The sequence below is a fragment of the Trichomonas vaginalis genome, chromosome VI (assembly GCF_026262505.1).
Source record: "Trichomonas vaginalis G3 chromosome VI, whole genome shotgun sequence".
NCBI classification, from domain to species: Eukaryota; Parabasalia; order Trichomonadida; family Trichomonadidae; genus Trichomonas; species Trichomonas vaginalis.
In genome coordinates, this window is record NC_067208.1 from 15,414,343 (window position 1) to 15,425,656 (window position 11,314).

The window sequence follows — 11,314 nt, forward strand, 5'->3', positions numbered from 1 at the left end:
TGAACTTCATACTTGTGGTGGTCTTGTACCTGTTGGATGATATTTTCAAACCTTCATCAGGTTGCATGTCCAATTACGTAGTCCTAGTAAACCAACCTGAGGAAGGATTTGTCACCTTTTGAACAGTAAGTGTCATTTTTCACCCTGAATGATTGGATGAAGCTTTCACTTTACCTGTACTTGTGAATGAAGTTTCTAATCCATCAAAGATATACCGCTCCATCACGTTGAACTGAATAGTGCATAAGAATTTGAAGTTTTGGTTTCATTGTTTAGCTAATGGCGTGCCATTATCATCATTTAGTGGTCTAGTTAATGAGTCCTCGTATTCTTCTGATGCATCATTCACTCCATCTAATCGGAAGCTTGAAGCATACGTGTAAAGAATTATTCCCACTTGGGGTCATTCGCTTGATCGGGGAAGTTTCTGGAATCTATAGTGGACCTTGGAACTCGAAGCCATTGAGGATTTCTACAAACTGTTCTTGATTGCATTCTTCGGAAATGTAACAAACATCTGTAACATTATGAAAGAGCGTATGAGAAATTGAACTGATACCTTCAGAGTGATGCAACCTGCCATTTAGTGAAAGAACGTCGAATATTTGAAGCTGGAATCATGAATGATTCTTCCTGTACTGAATAAACGTGGTATTGCTTTAAAACTGATTCTTCAATTAAACCATATCCTGGATGTAATACATTTTATCCTCTAAAACTTTCATCTTTGTGCATGAAATAATAACTGTTCTTCAACTTTGCGTCAGCAGATGTAGCGGCTTAAGCTTGTAATTAATTTGCAGAGTCCGAATTTTGTTGGAATTTGCGATCGTATTTATTAAACATATTCATAATCTTTTCTAATTATTTCCATCAGTTATCTTTTCATAAACTAATTTTTGTAAATCAGCAAACTCTTAACGGGCGGTCAAACCATGACAAAAATACCAAAGTATTCCCTTGAAACATAATATTTAAGAATGATTTACCAAATATTATAGGGAATAATCATCGACGCCTGAAATGCTAACAAGATCATTTTACCGGAATAATTCATATCAAAAGTGACATCAATTCTTCATTTGCTCTCTTGAAAATTTCTAAGGGTCAATATATTTACACATACTGAGTTATCATATTTTTGGACATTGTTTATATAATGAATGAACAAAACTTTTTTTAACTTCCTTTCTGATTTTGGTTTATATGTTGCAAATGCGAAATATCACGGGCGCAATCCATCTGAGTTGAACCGGCAATCACCTCTTTCGGTTTCTACTTCTAACTGCTTAAAGCTTTGATTTGATGATTTAGTAACAAACGAATAAACGCATGATTTAAAAGCGGCATTCACATGTAAACTTTATTTGAAACTAGAGTTGCTTTAACTTTGCGTTTTAATATATGTTCACCTAATTTGGTTCACATCATTGAGCCGGATTTGTAATTCTTAAATGATTTGGTTTCATCATCAAATATGGAGTATCAGAGTCATAGCATGAACTTCTCAAAGTTCTCTATAATATTTCTTCTTACCATTCATTCTTTGCGAATATTTCATTTATATTTTCGAATGAATGAAAATACATTTCATTAATCGGTTTTAGTTTTGGCATAAAATAGTAGTTCGTCATGTATGATTGAAATAAAAAATCAAAAATGTAAAAGATGAAAATGAATTTTTAATTTAATGAAAATAATTCAAACTATGCTTTGCAGGATTCTGTTTAAAAAATTATGGGATAAAGTAAAAAGAGGAGCGCATTAAGTTTGGGAAACAATAAGAAGAGAGCAAATTGGATATTTAAGAATAAAGAAAGCAAAGTGACGTTGCAGAAACAAATAGCACCTAATTGTTCCGGGTAGGGAATTATTAATAAAGGAGATAAAGTTTATTCGTCGACTACAACCGATATTGAGATAAAAAATAATATTTATTTTTCCACTACTTTCCTCCTATTTATTAAGTATTCCATTCAGAATTCACCAACTGCAGTTACCTGTTGTGCTCCATCGCTGGATTACCTGCTTTAGCACCTAATTACTCCACCTATGATAGTTCTGCCGTTTTCGCTTACTGGTGCAAAAAGTTGCAATGGGTTTTTATATTTCTGATAACCCAACTTGCAGCTTTCTTAATTCCTTCCATACTTTTTTTAAAGAATCCTGCAGCCATTCTGATTTAATATTAATTAAAAAAATATATTTCATCACTTCATATTCTAATTTTATTTATGATAAAATGGAAACAATTTTAAAAATAAATTGAAACAGAGACGAAGAAATAAAGGAAAGTGAAGATGTTCAACAAAAAATAAACCGTTGTTAAACCAATTACTGGAAATAAAATTTTTTCATCTGATTGAAGAATTTAATGACTATTATGCTTAACAATATAAAAAATTATTTGAAGACATTGACACATGTAAATTGAATAAAATGTTTAAGTTGATGGATTCAAAAATTTTCAAAAATAAAAGGAGTGATAGTTGAAATCTATTCCTCAATCAAGGAATCACCTCATAATGAAATAGATGATTAACAAAAAGAAAGAAATTATTGAAGAAGAATGAATCAAATAATTTGATTTCATAATCATGGACTCGTTGAGCCCGGGTCCTTAAAGTCCAAGGCACAAAGTGCCCAGACTTAAAGTCCAAGACACCAAAAGTTGCCCAGGACTTAAGGTTCCATCACTGAGTTCAAGTTTTTATTCATCAAATATTTCATTATTAAATGCACTTCTGCTAGTTATTTAGTTTTTTCAATACGAATCATTTGAAGTCTTCATCGTTTAATTTTTTCTGAAGTTTTTTCATTTTCAGTTCTGAACTTTATTTGGATGATAGTAAATTCAGGAAATTTCTTTTTTCCTCAGTTTTGATCATTAATTTACAAAGAAGTGTTGGAATTTCGTTTGAACATTTTATCCTTAATACTTTGTTATAAATTCAATATCTGGATTTAATTTCCCAATTTGCATTTTCAATTAATTTATTTTATCAAATGCAAAAGAATGGCGTTAATATTTGTTTACCTTTATAATATAAACTTTCTAATAATCATCGAAATAAACAATCTACTTGTTTAACATTTTCAAGAATTGGTGAAGAGCATCCATTAATGATTGGACGGTACGAATTTGATCCACTCATTTTCTTACGAATTAAAAAAATAAAATTATTCATAAATGTCAGGAGAAAATATTTAAATAAATTATTAAATTTTTTTACTCTATTCAAAGAATTTTATTTTTGATATAACATCATTGATTCAAAATTTTTTAAAAAATTGACACCATATTTGGAATCTATGCAAAAATATATTCTTTTTATTAATGGTAATATAGGAATTGTAGGAATAAAAATTTTTTATAAAATTATTCATAAATTTTTAAATCTGCTATTCAGAAGTATGTTCAAAAATCATTCAATTATGTGAGAATTCTTACGATTACAAAAAAAGTCACACAACCCGTCCTATATACTACTAACAAAAATATTGAAAATCCAAACTTTTTAAAAGACATTATATTACTTCCCTTGGATGAAAAAGAAGTTTTAGCTGAGGTTAATTTCAAGAGGAAGAATAGAGTTGCAACAATGAAATCGCCAAATTATCAGACTATTAACTTAATAGAGACGACTCGGATTTGCTGTTTATGATAAAAACCAAGTTCATGAACCTGAAAAACAACAAATCTTGTTTCTTGAAATTAAGATATTTTTGCAACATGTAGAAATCATGTATCAAAATCAGCAGCTATTACTAATAAAGATGTTCAACATACTAAGGGTGAAATTACTAAAACTGAACAAATTATATTCTGATGAAGAACTGAATTGAGTCATAATATTTTTGATAGAAAAATGTTTTTTTATTTCATTATGGGATGTGTTAAACCTGCATCTCTAATATAGAATGGAAGATGATAAAGTTTTTGATTGATTTCTTCAAACCTTACTTATTCATCAATAAAAATGTGGTTTCAGTTAATAAAATGCTCTAAAACAAATGCCTTTATTCTAATATCCGTTAAATTAAGAGGTGATTAATTTTCAATGGAGTTTCATTCTCATTCTTCTAAATCTTGGCTGAAGGTTTATGTCAACGCAGATGTCTCTTTAGAAAGAAGTGAAGATTGATCAGTTTCTTTGAGAATTATAATTTGCGGTTCATAACAAATCTGAAGGAGAGCAAGCATGTACGATATCATACAATATGTGTTGCGCCACCATAATGTCAATTCATTAAGGCATCTCGACTACATATGAGAGAAATATAAAAAAAGGAAAGAGAGCAGTTCAAGAGTGCACATAAGATAAGACTTCTAAGTGTATCCATTATCATATCGAAGACATTGCCATGTATGTATAAAATACGGGTTCCAAATAATATATAATTCAAAACATTCAATATATTGACCAGGATGAAACTTTTTCGATGTTATAGAAAATTTAGAGCTAATCAGTGATTGAATAAATCGAAAAGAGATGATAAAAAATACGTTGTATTTCATTGAGGAGTTTGTTTGCATTTGCCTCAAGCTTGTATCTCTGTTAATACTACGTGCGGAAAAATGAAACATGATCGCTGCAAAGAAATACTTGAGGAACATCCATAATTTTGAATTTGAAAACATATTAAATGAAAAGATGCAAGACATGATAATATTAAGAACTATTAGTAGATCCTTGCTGTAAATAGTCAAATACCGGAGAACTAAACGCATAGTAATTATGGGTGACGATAAAACCGATTTAGCAATGATAGATAGTCTAACCCAAAACAATAAATCCGGTTTTTCTGATGTAACATACTGCCAATAAACGTGTAATCCGTTGATATTTTCGAAATTCAGAGTTTATAATCATGTGTACTTAGCTTAATGCGAATGTTGAGTTTAACTAATACGTTTTACGAATACTCTAGTCGGAATGTTCGTATCACTGAACTATTGAACTCATCATTAATGTGGAGTGTCGATTAGAATCGTAGATGGAATCTTTTAAAGCCAGTAACTCTACTGATAAATTTAATGGTCTTTGTGAAATTCCTTTTAGCCCTTAGAAGATTTAGCTTTTCTTGCAATCCAAATTTTACATTAGTGATGGAAATCGTGAAATGATTCATATTTAGAGTCGACATGCCAAGGTATAGTAATGATATTCTTGTTGCATGGATGAAACGTCTGAGAATGATTGATCTGAATAATATAACCCATTAAACAGCCAGAAAGAGTTATAACAAAGTCAATGACACTTTGATCAATTTAAAAAAGGAGAATTAATCTCTTGAGATTCGAATGCAACTGTTAGGTTGATGTGTGCTCGATTCTTTCCTCAGATTCGCATGCAATACAATAAATTCATAAGGTTTGAATTTCATGAAAAGTTGAAGGACAAATTTTCTGAAGAAGCAAAAATTTTCATTAATATTAGCAAGTTTTAAAAAAATTACAAAATAAATGATTGAAAAATTTTGAGTCGTAATACTTCAATAATGTCATTAATTCATTGATCATAATTTTGTTGGAATTTCAATTTAATTTATTTATGCCGAGTAATTCTATGAATTAATTCGAAATTTCTCGTAAAATTATCAAGTTGTTTATGTATCTGGCATACATTAAAAAAATAATGGATTGAAAACGTTAGAAAATATTCAATTATTTTCAGAAGATTCTGGTGAAAAGTTCAAAACAAAAAACAAAAACAAATTCAAATATCGTCTTCCAACAGTTGAAATTTGTTTTTTAAATTTTTCAAAATGTGCATTCGTTTATTTGGAATTTTAATACTTAAATGTTAATTAGATTTAAATGACTTTTAATTTAAATGAAGGATTTCATAAACAAATCGAAAAAAAAAATCAAAGGATATTTCTTCCGCAAACCAAATTTTAGCTAAAAGTGACAGAAAAAAAAACGTTTAGTATTAAAAAAAAGACCGATGAGAGCCTTCGTTCGAAATATAGAGGAATGAGAAATGCTGCAACCATTCTCAGGGATAGTTGGATGCTATTCCGTTCCTCTGTATGGAAAATTGAGGTTTTCAAAGGGAGTTAAATAATATCAAATTGTAATACTAATTTTACTTCAAAAATACAAAAGTATTGACAGCTAAAATTAGTACTTTAGCAAGCCTATCAATACCCTTTTTACGGATTATTGTTACTTTTTCGAAATAAAAATAAATTATTATATCAAAAACCTTTTTTTTCTTTATAAAAATAAACGAAATTTTTATACTTTATAGAACTTTGATGGAAATATGCAAATTTAAAATAATAAAGAAAGCCGCGAGCGAAGCGATCGCTTAGTTCGAGATTTTGATTCAAATCTTTGCTGAGCGTAATTCGCGGAAGCGCGAGCGAATCGGGGCTTAGGTCTAAGATTTTGATTCAAATCTTTGCTTATTATTCCTAAATTCTTTATGGAAAACTCGCCAACAGTTCAAAAAAAATTTTAAATTCTAAACTTCGAAATTACGAATCTTTGTATCACACCCTTCACGGTGTGTCACTTTACGTAAAATTACCCTTTACTTCTGGAATTTCAAAATCCTTGTGGATTCTCATATTTGGGACAACATTCATAGAGTATCGTTCTTTTTAACCGATAAATGTTTATTTTGGGATGAATAATCAATTTTTCACTGGTTTAAAAAATTGAGTTATAATTTCTCTATTTTAAGGGTGCCTCATAACGAAATGTAAACATCACAAAATTAATTTTATTAGAACTCGAATGAATGGATTATCCAGATATCTAGTTCTCCATATATAATACCTTAAAAGTGCTTTTCTGAGGTGGTCTATCGTCTAATAGGGCACCCTAAAAAAAGACTTTAAGATTTTGTTTTAAAATAAGAGAATCTTATTAGTAAATCTCGAATACTATGTGATCGGTGCAATTTAAAATTCTATATAATAGTTTTCGACTATTACTCTCAATCGATAATTTACTTTTAAGTGCTTACTGGATATGGAACTATATTGTATCGACAAAGTTATATGGGTTAGTTGGGTACGGCGGCATGCGCGCCTCCTTACCCATGATTTCGAATTGACACTTACGAAACCTTAACGTATATTTACAAATCAAACACGGCAAAAACCTAACTTAACCTTAAATATTTAACAAAACCACCAAACATTTCACTCACAACGAACTCACTTAATAAAAATAAAAACGTTCTTCATAAATTTTCTTCTATATCTTCAGTCGTCAGCTGTTAACTCTATTGTGTTACTTGAAGTCTAAAGTTTTCTCAAGTTTTCGAAATGCCATAGTCTTGTTAACTTACCTTCATCATCATAAGTGTTTATAAAAACTTACCAATGACCAATCTTTAACACAGTCAATGTATATCTACTGTCAGGATGAGTGTAAAGAACATTTATACTCAGGAAGGAGAATAAATGTTTAAATGTATGTTTGTTTATTTTTCGATTTTGTATGAGTTGCTTTTGTTCTTGTACATTTATATAAAAATAAACTTAAAATTAATGATATCACCACCCTCACACGTATTGAAAACATAGCACAAAAATAAATTTAGGTGAAGTGGTGAGATCTCACTCTTTTTTCACTTGTTTTTTCACCTGTTTTTCACCCTGTTTGAATTCATTGCTTTATAACTCTCTTCCTTTCTCCAACTCTTCTAACTTCTTCTAAGTTTAGCAATGTTGTCCTCATGAAGTTTAATCTTTCTCAAAATTCCTTCTTTATCTAATGGTTGCTTTATCTTTCTAACTGAACTTACCATCCTTTCATAGTATGAATGTAAAAACCTTCTGGAATAGTTCCTGATTTAATGTATTCTACCAAAAAACTTTTGTTTCATTGCTTCAGTGACTTTATTTGTATTTCAATCAAATAAAAATTTTAATATTAAATAAAATAACGTTATTTTTTCAGTAAGGAAACGCAGGAGTTTTACGATTTATTTGAGGAGTAGGTTCTGGTTTAAATGTTGGAGTCGGTTTGGAGTTGACTTTTGAACAGGAGTTGTACTTCCATGGTTCAGGAGTCATTGAAGGTTTTGCTTGTGAAGGCGTTGGTTTTGACGTTGGTTTTGGTGAAGGGTGTTGGAGTTTGTTTAACTTTCAGCTACTTCAGTTATTATTTACAACATTTGCTTTATTTCTTTTCAACATCATAACTGCTCCTGCTGTAGCTAGCAAACCTAGTGGGAGACCATATTCTTATATAAGGACTTGACAATGCTATTTTTGACAGGAGCTGTTGGAACACCTAACCTTGGTGAGACTGCTCTTTGCCATTGTGCAGCTTCGTTAAGAAAATATTCAATAGGTGCTCATATATCGTTTGGTAGTTTGTTTCATAGATGGTGAAGGTTCACGAGAGAGCTTGATTGAAGAAAACTCATTTATAAGCTTTAAAAATAAACGTTCATCCTTTATTCCTCACCGTCGTCCGTAGCTAAGTTATAGTCATCTAATCTTATTATTGTGTTGTAAGACGAGTTACGGAAAGTGAGGTGAACTGAAAAGTTGACAGTTATTTGGTCGGATAAATTCCCTATATATTTACTTGTCAAAAAAAATCAGACTTTTTTTGCTTTTAAAAAATTTATAAGTTATTATTGAGAACGAAGGTGAAGGAAAATGGATATCTCTTACCTTTATTCCCTCGAAAGTTCAAAAACTTGGGTGCAATCAGTTCTGATTGCACCAAGTTTTTCGAACTTCATGTAAAGAATTGCTTGCTATGATGTACTGATCATGAATCAGTACATCATAGCCAACAATTTCCTTCGCAAACAGCGGGAAACTTTGTCTGAATAGTTAACATTCAGACAAATTTCCCGCTGTCAGAGAGAATGGAAGGGTAAGAGTATATATTCATAATGTAATACCTCTTAGCCTTTCATTCCCTCAGAAAAGTTCAAAAACTTGGTGCAATCAGTTCTGATTGCACCCAAGTTTTTGAACTTTGTATAAGGAATTGTTGGCTATGATGTTACTGATCATGACCAGTACATCATAGCCAACATTTCCTTCGCAAACAAGCGGGAAACTTTGTCCGAATAGTTTAACATTCAGACAAAAATAATTTAAAATAATGAAAAGTTGATTTGTGAATCATTGAAATATTAATGCTGTTATATATATATATCAGATGATATAAGATATTTTTTAAATAAAAAATAAATTTAATTTTTTAATTGTTAAAATAAGAATAGTAAGCTTGACAAGTAATTTAAGTTTTTGCTTTGTAAAGTTATTTGGTGGCAAATTGCATTGTGTCACTTTTTTTGAGTTCACTTTCCGTAATTGTCTTATGATAATTGGATTCATTAGCACGCACCTGAATGGCAAAGCAACAATCCCTCATAAATCCATAAGTGCTTTGGACATTTTCAGTTGCTGTTTCAATAGGTCCTTTAACAGACAATTTTGTATGTTATTGGAGCAGTAGATGTTTGACCTTGCTGGAAGCAAAAGTCCACTTCTGTTGGAAAAACCACATAAGAAATGTGTGTTGTCATAGCTATCCATTTATGTTCCACACTACCATCATCCACCAATGACCTCATAACATCTTCATTAAATCTTATCATTCATTGTTTGTATTGCAAGCGTTCGCAACCATTTTCATTAAAATACAGGTCCATATGATTTTTCAGGTTCTGCAGGGCATATTTCCATTAAGCTCCCATGGAAAGCTGAAGATATTTAACTTAGGTTCTCAAAAATTAACATAATAGTTGTCTTTCTTTCAAAATAGTGCCCAAATACTTTTAACATTAATAGGCGTATAAGTGCTGTAAATGTTGCACTTGAACTATCTGTATTCTTTGAGAATGAACCGTCCATAGGAATCCAATCCATAACTTTAACAGGAAAACATAAAGCCACGTTTTTATAATGTTCTACAAGTTCTGTATAAATGTTGGGTCTAAAGAGAATGACTTTGGATGAATGAAACATTCATTAAAATCCATCTTTGTTCGAAATAGTTGCGGTTTACAGTTGTAATAGTAACTGTTCCACTAGCTTCTACTGCCTTCGTTATCATAGTGAATGGTTCATTCCATGGAAACAAATTTATTTGTCGGTGGATTTGAATCTGAAGCAAATGCAACTTTAAGAGTTGATTGAAAGCAATGATATCATTTACAGATATAGATGTGCATTGTAAGGCGTCGCTACTGAACTTTACTTTAAGCTGAATGTTTCCTGCAAAAGCTGGAATAAATCGAATAGCTTCTAATGGAAGGAATCTTCTAACAGAATTCTTAAACGAAGCTTAAAATCAAATGATTTTCCTGCTGTAATTGGACCACTAACAATTTGTCCTGTTCTGCATGTCCCAATTGACTCCTACATCTTCATGTCGAGTCTTTGAGAAAACATCTACTTTCTTTATTGTTCGGTAGTTTGGTGAGTTTGAAGTTATATATGCTTCTTCTCTTGCGTTGTCTTGAGAATATTACGATACGACCATTGCAAGGATTTGATATCAGCAACTGCATAGAAAGCGTCATCGAAACCAATCCAAAATCCTGGTGGGTTTGTTTTATTGGAACCTGAACCAATTTCTTTATCTACAATAAATTGACCTTCCATTTTTATACGTATGAATATTTTCTATGCAAAGTGAGTTGCGGTAAAAAATGCGGTCATCCTCCATTCAATTTATGGATAAAGTACTCAATTTGCGGCTAAACCCCTCCTCTTGCGGTAAAAATGAAGTAAAAGTGTCTCAATTTATGGAAAACTTGCGGCAAAACAATTTAAATTTAGCTAATTTCCTATTGATTTCTGATTCCACATCCTACAACTCTCAAAACGAAAGATATTTGCAGCGATAATTTCCTTGAAAAAAATTCCAAAAAAAATTTCAAAAACAAAAACGTGTAATGCATGAAAATTCGGTTCACTTCATTTTTGACCTTTACATATCGGATGTATTATCTAAGAATTATATTATAAATAATAATTTTGTGTTTTTAAGTTTATTTGTATAAATTGATTCAAAAAAATGGAAAGACAAGAAGTGGATCTGCAAATGAAAATCAGATTTATAGTTTTAGAGAGTTACATACATGAAATAGAAAATTGACTTTGTATACGGAATTGTTGGCTATGATGTAACTTGATCATGAATCATACCATTCATAAGCCAACAATTCCTTCGCAAACAGCGGGACAACTTTGTCTGAACTAGGTTTAAACACTTGGCAGACAAAGTTTCCCGCTTCAGAGAAGGGAATGAAGGGTAAGAGGTATATATTCATAATGTATACCTCTTACCCTTCATCCCTCGAGAAAGTTCAAAACTTTG

The 11,314-nt window shown here is 30.9% G+C and overlaps 7 annotated features.

Moving 5' to 3' along the window:
• Positions 1–5,889: 5,889 nt before the first annotated feature.
• Positions 5,890–6,527: a mobile genetic element.
• Positions 6,528–6,695: 168 nt separating this feature from the next.
• Positions 6,696–6,836: a mobile genetic element.
• A 171-nt stretch (positions 6,837–7,007) lies between these two features.
• Positions 7,008–10,611: a mobile genetic element.
• Positions 8,195–8,464: a mobile genetic element.
• Positions 8,631–9,074: a mobile genetic element.
• A 340-nt stretch (positions 10,612–10,951) lies between the features above and the next one.
• Positions 10,952–10,994: a mobile genetic element.
• Positions 10,995–11,102: 108 nt separating this feature from the next.
• Positions 11,103–11,314: a mobile genetic element.